The sequence below is a fragment of the Gekko japonicus genome, unplaced genomic scaffold (genome assembly GCF_001447785.1).
Source record: "Gekko japonicus isolate JY-2015 unplaced genomic scaffold, Gekko_japonicus_V1.1 scaffold3296, whole genome shotgun sequence".
NCBI classification, from domain to species: Eukaryota; Metazoa; Chordata; class Lepidosauria; order Squamata; family Gekkonidae; genus Gekko; species Gekko japonicus.
The window spans coordinates 8,708-24,925 of record NW_015170994.1 but is presented as its reverse complement, the minus strand read 5'-3'; the positions used below and the strand labels follow the sequence as shown (position 1 = coordinate 24,925).

Below are 16,218 nucleotides of genomic sequence, written 5' to 3'. Positions count from 1 at the left end.
CTCCCGCGGACAAAAGTATCCTTCTCTGGCTGGCTCCGCATCACCCTCGCCGTGACTAATTCATTCAGCTTCCTCCGTTACAAGGAGGAAAGAAAAATCTCGTGACGCGGGCGTATTTGGGGCTGTATCTCTTCCGTCTCGCCCATCACAGATACAGGGGCTGGCGTCTTCCAATCACTTTGCAAGAGGCCGTGCACCCGAGTGCGACGACTACCCTGTCCGATCCATGCAGAGATGTGAGGAGAAGCGCTGGGAGGCCTGGGTTCGAATCCTACATCTGCCATGGAAGCTTGGTTGGGCGACCTCACGTCACCTGTTCTCTCTGAACCTAGCCTAACCTACCTCCCCGGCTTGTGGGGCTGTGAGGATAAAATGGGAGAGAACAGAAGAAGAAGAAGAAGAAGGAGAAGAAGGAGGAGGAGGAGGAGGAGACTGGATTTATACCCCGCCCCTCACTACCCGAAGGCGTCTCAGAGCGGCTTACAATCTCCTTTCCCTTCCCCTCCCCACAACAGACACCCTGTGAGGTAGGTGGGGCTGAGAGAGCTCTTTCAAGGTCTGCCCTTGAGAGAACAGCTCTGGAATAACTTGTGACTGATCCACGGTCACACCAGCAGCTGCATGTGGAGGAGCAGGGAATCAAATCCCGTGCTCCCAGATTAGAGTCTGCGCTTCTAACCATGACACCATACTGGCTCTCCTTGGAGGAAGGAAAGGCAGGGTAAGATTGTGCAAGATGAGTGGGATTCTGAGTCTCTAGGCCGATTCTGCACTTCCTAGAAGTTGTCCAGAAAGCTCCCACGCCAGAATGAATGGTACGTGATGCATGGAAGTACTCTCTCTGCACAGAGAGCCAGAGGTACAGGCACAAATGTCTTACGAGATGCTCTGGGCTGCACAGATGACGCTCGCTAGTCAAGTTCTCGAGCCACGAAGCAGTACAGGAGGAGATAGTCCCAGCACGCCTTTGTCAAAAGAATTGCAGAGTTGGCAGAGATGCCAGGAACACACAAAAGAAGCACCTTCTAGGACAGGGGTGTCAAACATGCGGCTCGGGGGCCGTATTAGGCCCCCGGAGGGCTTCTATCAGGCCCACAGTGGAACTGAATGTCTTCTGTTTCTTCTTCCAGTTCTTCTGCTGCTGCTGCTGCTGCTGCATCATCGTAGGTTTGCAACTTACAGATACACACCTGAACAGCATACTCGACATTGCAACAGCACAGACATTTTGATACAACAATTCTGAGCAAGAGCTGTCAGTTATCAGACACTGTTAAATAAACAAAATATTGCAAGAGTGCGAATGTTTTAAGCATGTTTTTATTTTAAGTAAAAAGAACCCTTTGTGTTTGTGTCCTTTATAAAGTTTATATCTCCGCTACCTGGCATTACATTTTATGACACACATGGCCCCGGCCCAACAAGGTCTCATTTATGTCAGATCTGGCCCTCATAACCAATGAGTTCCCCTGTTCTAGGGATCAAGCTGCCTAATGTCCAGGCTTTCGACATTATTTTCATTCAGGAAAGACAAGCCCACGGGACTCTGCCCAGGAGCAGAGAGATCCGGCAGCTCTGGACCAAACACCGTTCGAGATTAGCGACGCCAGGCCTGCGACCTGCTGCGGATTGTTAAGCTCCCTTGGAATGAAAGGGGGGGTGGGGAAGGAAAGGAGCCACGGTGATCTTCTCCGCCATGCGTGAAAATGCAAGACGATGCTACTAAAATAAAGTCTTTGTCAGCCACCAGAGCTGAGCTCTGCCGAAGGAAGGAACTGGCGCTCAGCTCTCCCCCTGGCTGCGAAAATGTTCTCCGCGCAACCAACCACCCCCTCCGAACAAAAAGGAGGAGGGCACGTCGAGGGTGCCACTGCGTTCCTTAGAAACAGCATGCCGCTTGCTACTGGAGATTTAGAAGAAAAGCTTTCCGTTCACACTCTAAGAGGCAGGTGGATGGAGATGTTCTGTTGAAGGGGGGATCACGTGTGGAACTAGGATGCAACTGTGGGAGAGTGGGGGGCATTGGGTTTTAGACCCCCCGCACCATTCTTCATCTCTCTGGGCTGCTGATTAGTTCTGCTAACAGAGTCACTATGGTTACGCAAGCGAGAAAACTGTCTGAGAAACAGGGCCGGCGAGAGGGGGCAAGGGAATAGGGGCGCAGAATTCCAGGGGCACAGGGTTGCCGGACACAGCGCCATTGGGCCACGCGAGCGGCACACTTGTTAACAAGCATCTCGTCTGTGTCCCCCTTAATCTTTATCCAGGGGTCCACAGAGGCTCTTGGCAGCCAAAGTCAGAAATTCCTCCGACGAAAACAAGGGGATTACCTGATCCGTGCCGATAACATTGTTATCATTACAAAGAGGAATTGGCACACAGGGACTTCTTCGCAGTTTCTGCCCCGAATATCACCAAACGAGGCTTTCGGCAAATTTTGTCCCAATGCAAAAGGTCATCTTGTGCCCCACTCGCGCATGTATCGGAAGCAGTGCCCCTTTGGTGCAGGAGACACACACAGCTTTCACTTGTTGAGTCCCGTTTAGGGCCGATAAAGACAGAAAGGAAGCTTTCCATGTATGTTTTGATGTAGAAGAACGTCCTGGGTTACTTCTGCATTCCTGGCCCTTTGCCAGCCGCGCATTCCCCCTTCTCCAATTCCAACGTTTCACCTCACCCCTCCCCGCTTTTCACATTTCTGCGGCACATATAATATTCCTTTCACCACCCTCTTTCCCGGGGCGCTCCTACAGCCACAGCTCAGCGTGCACTGGGTTGACAACTCCTTCTCCTGCCAGGGCCGTTTTCATCAGACAGTACTGTGTGAAAAGTGCACTGCATCAAGATCGGTCCCACCGGCTGCTAAAAAAGACAAGGCCCCAGGGTCACGGATCAGCAGGCCGCTGGCGTTCTGTTCATGGCTACCAAACCCCTTGTCCTCCCATCCTCATCCCACCCTCCGTCCCAACACCTCAGGGCCACACTGGTCCTAGATATTTCCACACCTGAACAAACAGTGATGCCAACGGAGGCCATATTGGTTCAGTGACGGAGGTGGGAAAATGGCACCCCCCCTCTGGAATCCAGAAACAAAGAGCCTCTGGGGTCAGCAGAAGGCTACTTGGCGGAACAGATCCATGGGATCCAGCTAGGAATGCCATTCTCCAGTTGGCGGTGGGGGATCCCTGTATATTTTGGGCACCTGCTCGTGCTTGGCCAGCTGGCCGGCAGGGGGAAATCCCACCCGAAACACGGCACGCTGATGTCATGCGGAAGTGACATTATCACATCAGCGCTGTCACATGGCGACACTCTGGGTTTGGGGGCAAAACTCTATGGATGGAGGGTGATTTTACCATAGAGTTTTGCCTCAGCACCAGAGTGTTGCCGTGTGACATCACCAACGTCAGTTCCGCATGACATCAGCACGTTACGGGGCTCCATACCCACTCCTGGAAAGCCCCTCCCCCTCCCCTGCTGGAACGATCATCAGACCTGGCAACCCTGGATCTACCCCAGGTGTTTGTCTCTCCTTATGGGAAGGCCGGCCATAGGCCCATGAGAGACTGCCGTCACTGGCAGACCTGACAAGCCACGGATTCTAGAGGCCCAAAGTCCTTTCTGTGATTTCCTGCTCCACTTGACTGGTGAATTGGTTAGGAGCCCGGACTCTAATCTGGGAGAACTGGATTTGATTCCCCACTCCTCCACTCACAGCTGCCGGATGACCTTGGGCAAGCCACAGTTCTCTCAGAGCTGCTCTTGAAAGAGCGGGTCTCGAAAGAGCTCTCTCGGCGGAGCGGTTCTCGAAAGAGCTCTCTCGGCCTCGCCTACCTCACAGATGTCCCGCTATTACAACTGATCTCCAGGCGACAGAGCTCAGTTCACTTGGATAGAATGTCTGCTTTGGAGAGGCGGAATTTATGGCACCATACCCTATTTAAGACTCTCCGCTCCCCAAAACCCTGCCTTCCTCAGGCTCCGCCCACAAAATCTCCAGGTATTTCCCAACTCGGAGCTGGCAACCCTAATCATGAGAGAGCGGTCTTCTCTTGATGTGCAGAGGGTGTTGAAGGGAGAGGCCTTCTCTGTTACCCCTTCAGTAAAGGTAAAGGTTCCCCTTGCTCGAAAGCCAGTTGAATCCAACTCTAGGGTTGCGATGCTCATCTCCGTTTCAAAGCCGAAGAGCCAGCGCTGTCCGAAGATGTTTCCGTGGTCATGTGGCCGGCATGACTAAACACCAAGGTGCACAGAACGCTGTTACCTTCCCACCAAAGTGGTACCTATTTATCTACTTGTAATTTCTTGCTTTCGAACTGCTAGGTTGGCAGGAGCGTTACCCCTTCAGGTGCCTGTAAATCTCAACTCCCAACACACGAATCTCTTTGCCCCGCTACCAAAGGGGACGGACTTACCTACGTAAACTAAAAGTGTATAGCAATGTAAATTGTACGGAGAATGTTAATGGAATAAGAAGACGTTCTGGAACATTCTCATTTTTAAAAAAACCCCTCAGGCACAGCAATGGTCTGAGGGGAGACGTGAGATTCTAGGCCATGAAGGTCGAACAGTAGAAAGGGAGGAGCAGGCAGCACCGTCTTAACTAGAAAATTAAACCCATACCAAAGCCACACGGTGTCGGGAGGAGAGAAACTCCCTTTCAAGAGGCCCGTGTTCAGATGCCGCCCCGGAGAAAACACTCTCTCAGGGAACCCGCGAGCCCGAAAAGTTTCAAAAAGCTGGCGGGAGCAGCCTGGCGACGATTCGCTTGAGGTAAACTGCATAATGGGAAATTAAGCCTGCCTCCCTGAGAGACCGAAACGGACTAATGAGAAATCGCCACAGGACAGCGCACTGGGCTAAGCTGAGCCCACAGGACACAAGACACAGCAGGGCAACCCTTCCATGGCCCACAAGGCCTCTCTGTCTCTACGGCCTGTTCCTCTCCTCAGGCCGTACCCCTGACCCCCATTCCCCTCCCCAGCCAAATTTTAATCTCCCGCAAACCCAAGCAAATGTGACTCCTGCAAATCGAGAACAGGAGAAGGAAGATTAATTAAGGGTCACCTCATGGAGAACACAGGAGAAAAGATCAATTAAGGACACCCTAAGGATGAGGAACGACTACTCCTGAAGAAAGCTGACAGGAAGGAAGAGGATTCCACTGAAACTTTATGTCGGAGGAGAGTTTTACAGGATACCGTGAACCACGAAAAGTCAAATAAGTAGGTTACAGGCCAAATCAAGCCTGAACTCTCTCAAGAAGCTAAAATGACCGGTCACGTTCTGAGAAAGTTTCGACTTTTAGAGTGTGGAAGAGAGAGGATTAGGTGCCTTCCCCACCCCATGGAGTAAATGGAAAGGATGGAAAGGAGAAACTCATACAGAGATGCAACACACAACCTCCCTCAAGGGACGGGAATCTTCTGCTGTCCCTCTATATCAGAAGTGACTGACACGTCCAGACACTACAGTGCAGAAGCATGGCCAAATTAGTAACCCCGGCTGGAGACTAAAAGGAGGGGCCGTCCGAGCCGTGAACTCATTCAGAAGCACGACAGACTTCCTCCCTGGCGGGTGGGTACTTCTTAACTTGCAGGCGCCTTTAATTACGTAATGAATTTCTCATGGCACGCTAATGTGCCCAGGCACAGAGTCTGGGAATTCCTGCATTCTTGCACGAGGGTGTATTTTGTTATAAAACTGACAGCAGTTTCCTAATTCCATATCGGGGCCGAGCCACTGCCGCTCTCCTCGCGGAGACCAAATCAGCTTTCGCTAACCCCCCAATTCGGAATTCTCCAAACCTATAAATTAAATTAATAAAAAGGGACAAAGACTCCTTTTGTGCCTTTGGAAGCCTGGAGGATTTTACAAATAATAAGACTGGAAAGTGATTTATACCCCCAGATTAAAGGCCCGGCCGGCACGCACTCCCCTTGGAGGACGAAGCCACCGTTAACCCATTCGGGCTTAATGTCGCTCTCCAAGAGAAGTCACAAGACACCAGTCGCAGCGGCCTGCAGATCTGCAAAGTGAGGCTGCAGAAAGGGGGTGGGGAGGAATTTCACAGGTTACCTCGACAGAAGGGAAAGCAAACAAGAGAAACAGAATTACGGATACCGTTTGCTGATGCAGAGATTTGCTCCGATAGGTCGGTAAGAAATAATTTTATAAAGCTGGGTTTTTTGGCTAGCGATAATTTTTAGGCAAAAAACCCCCCCTGTATTGAAAAAGTTGGGGAGTTTAAGACACGTTCCCTCCGTCTCCCACAAGAACCCAACAGATTTTCTACCACCCACAGCTCCTGCCTGGCATGGCCGCCCATCAGCTCTGCCACCTACGATCCTCTTGACGGATGTGCCAAGCGCAACACCTGCCAGTCTTCCCTTTGGCCCTGCTGCTGGCGGCGTCTCTTCACTTCTCCCGCGCTTAGCCCTTTCCTGGGGCGTTTAAGGGGGAAGCAGCGGCAAAGATCTCGCTTCTGCCTCCCCGCGACAGCTGTCCACCGAGGGATGACTGCATGCAGAAATCACCATGACGTACCGAACCGCCACCAACTGGCGACACGAGGCCAAGATTTTAAAGCAGCACATAGGAAAAAGAAAAACCGGTCCCTGAAATATAAAACCCAGGCGTGCAGAAGGAGGGTGCGACGCATGTCAACAGTGTGTGCCAGCCCACTTGCTAAGTGCAGAATGTCACAGTTGTGCGGCGCATTCAGACACACAATGAGGCCTACCTAGAATCATAGAGTTGGAAGGGACCTCCAGGGTCATCGAGTCCAATCTCCTGCACAGTGCAAGGAATTCACAAATACCTCCCACACACACCTTCTAATGTCCTGGCCCCACTGGTGGACCTCCTGATGGCACCTGGTATTTCTGGCCACTGTGTGATACAGAGTGTTGGACTGGATGGGCCTTTGGCCTGATCCAACATTGGCGGCTCTTATGTTCTTATGTTCTTATCCAAAAAAGGTCCACAAGGACTAAGCATGGAGGCAACCCTTCCTGCCCTCCCTTCTCATGTTCTGCCTCAGTTCACGCAATCAGCATTGCTGTCCGATGGCCATCGAGCCTCTGTTTGAAAACCTCCAAAGAAAGAGGGCCCACCACCTCCCGAGGAAGCCTGTTGCACAGAGGAATCGCTCTGTCAGGAAGTTCTTACCACTGTTTAAGCTGAAAATTGATTGACTTTCAAACCGTTGGTTCTGCTCTGGCCTTCTGGGGCAAGAAAAAACAACTCCGCACCATCATCTACACGACAGCCCTTCGAGTACTTGAAGGTGGTTATCATATCCCCTCTCAGTCGTTTCCTCTCCTGGCTAAACATACTCAGTTCCTTCAGCCTGTCCTCATAGGACTTGGTCTCCAGACCCCTCACCATCTTCGTTGCCCTCCTCTGGACAGGTTCCAGCTTGTCTGCACCCTTCTTAAGTTCTGGTGCCCCAAAATGAACACAATACTCTAGGTGAGGTCTAACCAGAGCAGAGTAAAGTGGTACCATCACCTATACGACAAATTTAGGGTCAATGTTAGCCAGTTTGGTGTAGTGGTTAAGTGCGCGGACTCTAATCTGGGAGAACCGGGTTTGATTCCCCACTCCTCCACTCGCACCTGCTGATGTGACCTTGGGTCAGTCACAAGCTCTGGCACAGCTGTCCTTGAAACAGAGCAGTTTGTGTCAGAGCTCTCTCAGCCCCACCCAACTCAAAGGGTGTCTGTTGTGGGGAGGGGAAGGGAAAGGAGTTTGTAAGCCGCTCTGAGACTCCAAGTGAGGGCGGGGGATAAATCCAATCTCTTCTCTTCTTCTTCTTCATCGGGAGTGCTGTATCTCATGGGCCAACAACAAAGGCAGCCAGATTGGGCCCACCAACAGATGGCATGTGGCTTTCTACCGATTGGCTTGACTGCCGTAACTTGGGGACTCTCCTCGGACAGGCAGGAAGACGATGCTTTGAAGAGTGATCAAATGGAAAGGGGAAACTTCATGATGAGGAGAGCACATGATGAGGACAGTGCATGGGTTGAGAGGCTTTTATTCTTTATTTTCTTCGCAGTGTTTAATTCAACCTATTTTTCACCCAAGAGAGAAGAAGTGACGGAGATTGGATTTATACCCTTCAGTACCCAAACGATTCTCACAGTGGCTTACAATCTCCTTTCCCTTCCCCTCCCCACAACAGACACCCTGTGAGGTGGGTGGGGCTGAGAGAGCTCTGACAGAAACGGCTCTTGGGAGAACAGCTCTGACAGAACTTGTGACTGACCCAAGGTCACACCAGCACCTGCATGTGGAGGAATGGAGACTCAAACCTGGTTCTCCCATATTAAGAGTCCGTGCTCCGAACCACCACACCAAACTGGCGTAGTTTTGCTAAAATCAGAGGGGCGAAGAAAGCAGCGTGAGCTCCTTCTAGGCCAAACCCCTTTCCTGTTATGCCCAGGAAGGTTTCTTCCTTTATGGTTCTGATCGCTCTAGTCAACAGCTCAAAGCCTCTTAAAGGGTCACCATGGAGAGCAGATTCTGAGCATGAAGCGAGCTGCCGAGATTAATCTGATTAGAACGGGAACAGGAGGAGGACAGGAAAGGAGTTCAGATGACAGGGGGGGGGAGAATAACTTAATTTTGAGGCAGGTGAGGCGGGCGTTCGTGTGGTCTCCTAAGAGAGATTCCGCAAGCCACGGAAAGACGAAATCCAATCGCCGTCCAGGAAGCCCTTCGCGAGGCTTACTGCGAGCCCTTAAGAAAACAGAAGACAATCCAGGAACGAGAGTCGTGTTACCGCTGAAAACACCACTGGCGCATTACCAATGCATGCGCGCCACATGATTGACATGCGCTCCTCGGGATGTCAAGCGTGGCAGGAGAGCGCTGTCTTTCCGTAACGCAGAGCTCAGGGGGGAAAGGCAGAGAGAGCGCACGTCCTGGGGGACTGTTCCATCTAGAGCTTACGATTTTACTTTTTTTGGGGGGGAGAGGTAGAAACAGAAACCAAATCAGCCGGGAAAGAGGGTTTTCATCAGCGCACGTTGGAGCTGCTACTTAAAGCAACAAACTGACGCGATTAAATCCGCTAATGCTCCAAACATCGTGCATCTTCGGGGTGCATCAGGAAGGCCGCCACATCACCAGTTCTACTGTTTTCCAAAGCATGTGCCACAGACGACAGAGTTTACTGTTTCAAAGAAGGGGGCTGAACACAAGCAAGGCGGGAGGGATCCAATTTTTGTGCACCACTGGACGCCGGGCCCCCATTGGCAGGCCCCCAACTCTGTCCTTCCAGTCGCCTGCACCCCCTTCCCACCGTGAGACGCACGTGTCAAACAGGGGAGGCCCCCTCCAACTGGAATTCCATCTGCCTCTGGGCCCGCAGAGGTCCCGATGACTCTTCCGTGAGTCACCGTGGCAACGTTTCAGAGTGTTGGTTTCGAGATGCTTACATCACTCGGCGTGTGGCGGCGACATCATCATCCGGTGCCGTTCGGTCTTCTCCCTGCCCCCGCCCCAACACCTCCTCCTCCTCCGATTGGAGAGGGCGAGAGAACTCGGTCTCTGACTGCCAAAAAAAATATAAAATCCAAAGGGCAACGACACCCATTTCTTTGACTACGCTAACAATGGCGTCGGTTCATGAAGGCCCCTGTGATTCACCAGGAAAGGAAGTGAACGGGAAAACAGGAAGCAGGCCTCGTCGGCATTCATATAGAGCGAGAACGCTTCGTCCTGAACGGTCCTAGGAGGGCCGGGTCCACAGGCCTCTTTCTTCCGATGTCCCCAAGACGCTAAAGCAGCAAGGATTCTGGGAAACCCCAAAGATATCACTGCGTAAGGTGGTTAAAGGAGCGGGAGAACAGGGTGGAGGCAAATCACAGAGGCCTAGCCAAACCGATTTTATTTTGTGTGCCGACACTACCAGAACTAGGGTTCCCAATCCCCAGTGGGGACAGAAGATCCTCAGGTTTGGAGGCCCTCCCCCCGCTTCAAGGTCATCTGAAAATGCGGGGGGGAATGGCTGCTGGGCGCTCCATTATACCCTATGGAGACCGGTCACCATAGGGTATAATGGAGAATCGACCCATGGGTCTCTGTGGCTCTGGGGGGGCAGTTTGTTGTTTTTCTGAGGTAGAGGCACCAAAATTTCAGCATAGCTGCTGGTGCCTCTCCTCAAAACAATCCCCCAAGTTTCCAAAAGATTGGACCAGGAGGTCCAGTTCTGTGAGCTCCAAAAGAAGGCGCCCCCATCCTAGCATTGAAAAGGAACGCGCTCCCTTTAAGTGCGACGGCAAGAACTCCGCTTGGAGTTCAGTCGTGCTTCTTCCCTCCCCTCTCCCGGAGGCTCCTGGCTTGCCAGCCTCACCTGACAACCCTCACCTGAACGATGGAAGTGAACAGTCCTATGGGTGCTCAGAGAAACGTTCCTTGCAGGAGGAAGTACAAACGCCAGAGGCATGTAGGGTTCCCAACTCCAGGCTAGGAAACACCTGGAGATTTGGGAGGGGGTGGAGCCTGAGGAGGGCGGGGTTTGGAGAGGGGCTTCAGCGGGGTATAATGCCAGAGAGTCCACCTTCCAAAGCGGCCATTTTCTCCAGGGGAGCTGATCTCTGTCTCCTGGACATCGGTTGTAATAGCAGGAGATCTCCAGCCGCCACCTGGAGGCTGGTAACCCTAGTGCGTGGCATGCACACACAGTGGGGTGTCCTGGCCCCACTGGTGGACCTCCTGATGGCCCCTGTGTTTTGGCCCCTGTGTGAGGCAGAGTGTTGGAACGGATGGGCCACTGGCCTGACCCAACATGGCTTCTCTTACGTTCTTGTGTCTGGGGCAGTGATGCTCTGTATTCTTGGTGCTCGGGGGACTCACACTGGTGGCCCCACTGGTGGACCTCCTGATGGCCCCTGGGTTTTGGCCCCTGTGTGAGGCAGAGTGTTGGACTGGATGGGCCACTGTCCTGATCCAACATGGCTTCTCTAACTTTCTTATGCCTGGGGCAGTGATGTTCTGTATTCTTGGTGCTTGGGGGAGGAAAGTAAGAGGTCTTCAGGAGTTCTGGCCCCACTGGTGGACCTCCTGATGGCCCCTGGTATTTTTGGCCACTGTGTGATAGAGTGTTGGACTGGATGGGCCATTGGCCTGATCCAACATGGCTTCTCTTATGTCCTTATGTCTGAGGCAGTGATGCTCTGTGTTCTTGGTGCTTGGAGGAGGAAAGTAAGAGCTCTTCAGGAGTTCTGGCCCCACTGCTGGACCTCCTGATGGCACCTGGTATTTTTGGCCACTTGTGTGACAGAGTGTTGGACTGGATGGGCCATTGGCCTGATCCAACATTGGCTTCTCTTATGTTCTTATGTTCTTACAAACTGCGCACATTCTCTTAAAGCACAAGACAAGACCCTCCCACAACCCCTCTCTGCGGCGACTCCAATCCGAATCGCACTCTGTGCCCAAACACAATCGCACACCCTCTCCTGGTCCTTTCTTTCAGATCTGGCTCAAAAACAACCCGTCCGTCCCCCCGCCAGTGGGGGGGAGGAATGGGAGCGTCAACCGCATCTCAGTTCCAGCCAGAGAAGGAAAACAAAGAGCCATCTTTGTTTCTGCTTCTGGAAGTGGCGACCGCGCGCGTCCAGCCCCGCCCCGCCATCTCCCTCCGCGCAGTAGCCTGGCTCGCGATCTGAACCCTGCGTCGTCAACAGACCATCACATTCTCCGAGCCGGAGAGCGACGCAGCATCTCCGCAGCCTGGCCTGCCTTACACTACTGCCGCTCTGTGCCTTTCGACAACCTCCAGCTACTGTGTTTTCTGCTCTCCTGGCTTTCCCCGGGTCTCTGAGTGAGACGGGGAGGGGAAAGGAAGGAAGGACTGGGAGAAGAGGGCCCCCCCCATTCTGATCTCCTTTGTCCCCTGTGGCTGGATTTACAAAGTGTTTCCCAACATAAACTGTTGTAGATTTTCTGTGTCGTCTGACCACGGTCTTGGCATTGTAGGACCTGACGTTTCGCCAGCAGCTGTGACTGGCATCCTCAGAGGTATAACACAGAAAGATGGAGTATTCTCTGTGTCAAGGTGAGAAGAAAAATGACAGGCAGGCAATTTATATCTACTCAGGAAGGTGGGGTAGGGCTGTCATTATCTTGTAGGAGTTCTCCAGGCTGTGAAACATGCTAATGGAGGAGCTTTCCTGAGGAGGTTCTTTTGTATATGGATTGGCTGTTTCCTGAGGAGGTTCTTTTGCATATGGATTGTTTCCTGAGGAGGTTTCCTGTTTCCTGAGGAGGTTCTTTTGCATGTGGATTGGCTGTTGAACTTCTAACCTTTTGCCAGATGTAGAGCCTTTTGTGTTTTTCAGGTTTCCCAACACCTTGGATTCCTTACACCGGGCTGTTGACTCGGCCTTCGGGTTCAAGGGCAAAGAGAAGTAAATAGCCTGCACGTCAAAGGCCCTATTCCAGAGGGGTTAGTCCCTCGCAGCCAAAATTGCAAAAAAGACTAATATTAATGGGATGCAAATGTGCCAGTTTTTAAGGTACCGCAAGTCCAAAGTGGAACCTTGCTTAGACACTGAGTCACAAATTCACCGGCAAGTGGAGCTACAGCAAAGCCAGAGAATGCAAAGACGGCTACAAAATCAAAATAGCCGGCCTTGCTCTGGCATCGACGGATCATATCCGTGTCACACATGCCCTTTGAAACAAAGCACAGAACGTCAATAGCCTCAGAAGATCCCGTTCTTTCTGCATGTACAACATACACACGCAACAAAGGAAAGGTTGAAGGAGCTGGGTCTGTTTAGACTGGAGAGGAGAGGACTGAGAGGTGATATGACAGCCATCTTCAAGTCCTTGAAGGGCTGTCCTAGAGAGGATGGCGTGGAGTTGTTTCCTGTTGCCCCAGAAGGTCAGACCAGGACCAACGGGTTGAGATTAAATCAGAAGTTTTCAGCTAGACATCAGTGGGTCAGGCTTCACTGGGAGGTGGTGGGCTCTCCTTCTTTGGAGGTTTTCAGATTAAATCAGAAGAGTTTTCGGCTAGACGTTAGGAAGAACTTCTCGACAGTTGGCGTGGTTCCTCAGTGGATCAGGCTTCATTGGGAGGTGGGGGGCTCTCCTTCTCTGGAGGTTTTCAAACAGAGGCTGAATGGCCATCTGACAGCAATGCTGATTCTGGGAACTTAGGCGGATCGTGAGAGGGAGGGCAGGAAGGGTTGCCTCAGTGCTTATTTCTCGTGGCCCTTTCTTACATGCCCAGGGAAATGCCGGCCACCACTTTGGGGTCAGAAAGCAATTTTTCTCCGGGCCAGTTTGGCCAGGGATCCTGGAGGGGGTTTTTTCGTCTTCTTGGCGTGGAACAGCAGTCACTGGGGGTGTGTGGGGGGAGAGGTATTTGTGAATTCCCTGCATTATGCAGGGGGATGCTCTGGACGTCCCTTCCAACTCAATGACTCTAGGAAACAAATGTGAAACTTGGTGCAAGCTGATACCCCTTGAACTCGGACAGGCTCATGAAGGCTCTGTCTCTGCCCTTTCTCTGCAGGCTCTGTCTCTGTTCTTTCCTATCCGAAGTATACTTCTCAAATAAAGAGAGAAATATTTCTCTGCTAAACTTGCGACGGGACTCTGTGTGGCTCTGTAGCTTTATTTAAGCACTCTGCTAACTAGTGGGAATTGGACTAACCACACCAGTTAACCACTGCCCCCCCCAATAGGTTATGGGCCCAGCACAAGTCACATTGGGGGAAATTCTCAGTACAGCCGAAACGCTGGCAGGAGGAGACAGAGCCTGCAGAGGTAGTCATTGGAAGGCCCCAAGGCTATCTCTTCTCTGTCTGGACGGCAGCCGGACAAGACTTCTCTCCTCTGGAAGGTCCAGGCTAGCTGGATCTCGTCAGCTCTTGGAAGCTAATCGGGGTCAGCCCTGGTTACTGTCAATATATAAGCTTCAGCATAGATGATCCTGATCTAACTGACAGTCATCAGGTGAATGTCATGTGATGCCATACCAGACTGATCCAGTTTGTACATGTCTGGGCAAGGACTAAGTCACCATGACTCAGCACAGTGCTGATTGGCTATGCCATGTATATATGTACAGAGTGCCTATGCATAGTCTCTTCTTCCCTGTAATGAGATGCTGGCGAAGCACTCTGTCTGTGAGCTGTATATACCTGTAAATAAACTACCTGTAAATAGTAACCACTGGACTGTGTTATGTGGTGTGCTATTGGGAGCAGCTGGTGAGTGGAACTCTGCTAAGGTGTGCTACACGTTCTAAAGTTACTGGTTCAACTGGGAAAGCACTGCGCGACAGTTACTACTTGGAGAAGAGGCCAGCCAGAAAGCCCAGGGTTGCTACGCAGAGGCAGGCAGCGGCAAAGCACCTCTGAACGTATCTTGCTCTGGAAACCCCATGAAGTACAACATCACGGGGCGGCCGTAAGTCAGCCACAACCTGACGGCACTTCCCACCACCCAGCGAAGGCAAACAGAGAAGCACTTAGAGCCGGGGGAATTCTCTCATTCTCTTTAATCGACATGGGGATGTGGCGCTGGCGATGAAATGCAGTATGGGATTGAGGGTCTCCAAGGGCATAAGCCGTTGGAAGTTCCAGGTGCGATGTCCCTCCCTAAGCCTCCAGACTTCCTGGCAAGAGAGACTAGACAGCTAGAGAGGCACACTTCTTCTGCCATTGTCCCCTTTGAAATGTAGGCTGTGTTCTCAGGGACAATTTCCTTCCTTCCGTTCTCTCGCAGATGAAGACGAACTCTTCTCCCTGCACACACCAAGGGGGACGACATACGGTCCTCCCTTGGCACCACGAGGCAGATGGGCCTCTCGCCATCTGCTTCCATCCTTTAGCTAGTATGTTAGTACTCCATCCTTTCCCTGCTCTTTCCTATCCGAAGTATACTTCTCAAACAAAGAGATAAATATTTCTCTGCTAAACTTGCGATGGGACTCTGTGTGGCTTTGTAGCTTTATTTAAGCACTCTGCTAACTAGTGGGAATTGGACTAACCACACCAGTTAACCACTGCCCCCCCCAATAGGTTATGGGCCCAGCACAAGCCACATTGGGAGAAATTCTCAGTACAGCCGAAACGCTGGCAGGAGGAGACAGAGCCTGCAGAGGTAGTCATTGGAAGGCTCCAAGGCTATCTCTTCTCTGTCTGGACGACAGCTGGACAAGAACCCCTCTGAAGAGTTCTCTTGGCCGTCTTCTTTGCGTTCACAAAGGGGAAAAAAGAACTAACCGGCAGCCATGCAGGCCACTTTAAAGGCCAGGCGGAACAAAGACCTTGCCTGGTCGTAGGAGAAGAATCCTGGGAAACCACATGGCGGACCAGTTTGGTGTAGTGGTTAGGAGCGGCAGACTCTAATCTGGAGAACCGGGTTTGATTCTCCACTCCTCCACATGCAGCCAGCTGGGTGACCTTGGGTCAGTCACAGCTCTCTCAGACCTGTTCTCTCAGAGCTCTCTCAGCCCCTGTTGCAGGGAGAGGAAGGGAAGGAGATGGTAAGCCGCTCTGAGACTCTGAGTGAAGGGTGGGGTATAAATAGCCAGTTTGGTGTAGTGGTTAGGAGCCAGCTGGGTGACCTTGGGTAAGTCACAACTTCTCTCAGAGCTGTTCTCTCAGAACCCCCTATCTCACAGGGTGTCTGTTGTGGGGAGAGGAAAGGAAGGAGATTGTAAGCCCCTCTGAGACTCTGAGTGAATGGTGGGGTATAAATCCAATCTCCTCCTCCTCCTTCTTCTGAGACAGTGTGGTGCAGGGGCTGGACAAAGTCTGAGGAGACCAGCATTCAAAATCCCCGCTGACCAGGAAGCACAGGGGACCCTGGGCCTGTCACTCCCAGCCTGACCTTGCCGATCACAAGATTACCGGGACGAAAAACAGAAGAGGGGTGAACCGTGCCCGCTGCACAGGGTGGGATAAAAACATGGCAGGCAGCTTTATATGGGTACTGACCCCCAGAGTTTAAGATGAAGGTTATTCCAGAGGAGCAAAAGCAAGAAACAAGGCAATGAAGTCTTTGTTCATCTCACTTTTCATTAAAGGACAGGGCTCTGCCATTCGGCCGATGACTGTGCCGTCAAGCCCTAGGGGAAACGCCTCTGAAAGCAACTGCAAGGAGTCCAGGCTCATCCTAAACAGAGTTGGTACGTTTTGAGCCGTAAAGCTCTTCTTCCGATAATATTCCCTTTCTTCCTCCGGC

The 16,218-nt window shown here is 52.0% G+C and overlaps 1 protein-coding gene across 1 annotated transcript in view; it reads right to left on the bottom strand.

Annotated features, from left to right (window-relative positions):
- Positions 1 to 16,218, bottom strand: part of LMF1 (lipase maturation factor 1) — a gene marked incomplete at its 5' end in the record, with an annotated part of 138,041 nt that overhangs the window by 121,015 nt on the left and 808 nt on the right. The window lies entirely within an intron of this gene.